Genomic DNA, 2,421 nt, shown 5'->3' on the forward strand with positions numbered 1-2,421 from the left:
TTATGCAAATACATGTAAATATTACTCTAGATTGGTTGGAATTAAAGAAGAAAACAAAAAACAGTGACATAAATCATGCTAACCTCTGCCTGAAATCAACAACTTCAGAAAGATCAGGATTAAATATAATTTGAGTGGCACACATGACATTTTAGAGACTTACTTGACCTACACAACAATACCAAAAGAGTTTAGCAAAGATCATCTGAAACAACACTTGGTTTAGCAATAACAAAATTTAAAGAAATTGAATAAAGTACCTCTAAAAATTTTGACTTTAGCAAGTTGAATGACAACAATAGGCTGCTCCACATAGTCAGATGATAAGAAATGATTTACTTAATTAACATACTCCCCAAACAATGCACAACGTATTATAAGATTGAAAATCAGAAGATGAAGAACAATGAAATAAAAAATAACAAAAAAGTAGAATTAAAAGACAACAAAACCCACCAAAAATGACTAAATCAACACACTCTTTTGAAGATAATTCAAGCACAATTATTTTCAGAATCTTTTCCTCTTTTGCATATTCTTTTTCTTCTGCCACTGAAGTTAGAAGACCTATGACATCTGTTTCAAAGAACCACAACTTTTAAATATTTTCATAATTCTTTTAAACAAACTTGAATAAAAGAAAAGTACAACGATATACATACCAACTAAATAATCATAATCTTAGGTCATGTTCAGTAGCTCAGAAAAAGGAAACAAGTTAAAACAAGTCTTTGGAATAACATCGTCATCAACAGGAACAACAGTGGTTCGGTGAAGAAAAATCAGTTTGAATTCATGATGAATTGCTTTATAACTACCATGATTTAAGACAACAGTGAAGTATGTCATTATGTAAACTTGACCTTCAAGTATATCATCCTTAAACCTATTAAAAAGTTGTTTCTTAATTGTAGCTTGAATTTTTTCAAATTGGAAATCCAAAAAAAAAAAAAAATCAGAATAGTAAAACATATAACTTTAAGTTGAACACTTCAAAGTAACAAGTAACAACAAATCTAACACAATAGCTAATAGGGGCTCTGATGAGCGGATATTTTATACGCTTTTTGGGGGTAATTTCTTGTAGATTTAGTATGTTTTAATTAGTTTTTAATAGAATTTTATTAGTTTTTAAGCAAAAATCATATTTCTGGACTTTACTATGAGTGTGTGTATTTTTCTATGATTTCAGGTATTTTCTGGCTGAAATTGAGGAAGCTGAGCAAAAATCTGACTTAGGCTGAAAAAGGACTGCTGATGCTGTTGGATCCTGACCTCCCTGCACTCGAAATGGATTTTCTGGAGCTACAGGAGTCCAATTGGCGCGCTCTCAATGGCGTTGGAAAGTAGACATCCAGGGCTTTCCAGCAATATATAATAGTCCATACTTTGCGCGAGGATAGACGACGTAACTTGGCGTTAAACGCCAAGTTCATGCTGCTGTCTGGAGTTAAACGCCAGAAAAACGTCATGATCCGGAGTTGAACGCCCAAAACACGTCATAATCTGAAGTTTGACGCCAAGAAAGGCCTTTACACGTGGAAAGCTTTAGTCTCAGCCCCAGCACACACCAAGTGGGCCCCAGAAGTGGATTTCTGCACCAATTATCTTAGTTTATTCATTTTTCTGTAAACCTAGGTTACTAGTTTACTATTTAAACAACTTTTACAGACTTATCTTGTACCTCATGACATTTTTCAGATCTGAATTACATACTTTGTGACGGCATGAGTCTCTAAACTCTATTGTTGGGGGTGAGGAGCTCTGCAGCGTCTCGATGATTTAATACAATTCCTTTGTTTTCCATTCAAACACGCTTGTTCTTATCTAAGATGTTTATTCGCGCTTAACTGTGGAGAAGGTGATGATCCGTGACACTCATCACCTTCCTCAACCCATGAACGTGTGCCTGACAACCACCTCCGTTCTACATCAGATTGAATGAATATCTCTTAGATTCCCCAACAGAATCTTCGTGGTATAAGCCGGATTGATGGCGGCATTCATGAGAATCCGAAAAGTCTTAACCTTGTCTGTGGTATTCCGAGTAGGATTCCGGGATTGAATGACTGTGACGTGCTTCAAACTTTAACCTGCTGGGCGTTAGTGACAGACGCAAAAGAGGGATTCTATTCCAGTAGGAGCGGGAACCAACCGGTGATTAGCCGTACTGTGATAGAGTGCGTGAGCATAGTTTTCACTGCGAGGATGGGAAGTAGCCATTGACAACGGTGACACCCTACATAGAGCTTGCCATGGATAGACCTTGCGTGTGAGAAGAGGATCTCAAGGAAAAGTAGAAATTCAAAGGACAAAGCATCTCCAAAACTCCAACATGTTTCTCATTACTGCACAACAAGTAACACTGTTATTCCCTTTTATTTTTATAATCAAATCTTGTAATTTCACTTTTTAAATCCT

The sequence above is a fragment of the Arachis stenosperma genome, chromosome 1 (assembly GCF_014773155.1).
Source record: "Arachis stenosperma cultivar V10309 chromosome 1, arast.V10309.gnm1.PFL2, whole genome shotgun sequence".
NCBI classification, from domain to species: Eukaryota; Viridiplantae; Streptophyta; class Magnoliopsida; order Fabales; family Fabaceae; genus Arachis; species Arachis stenosperma.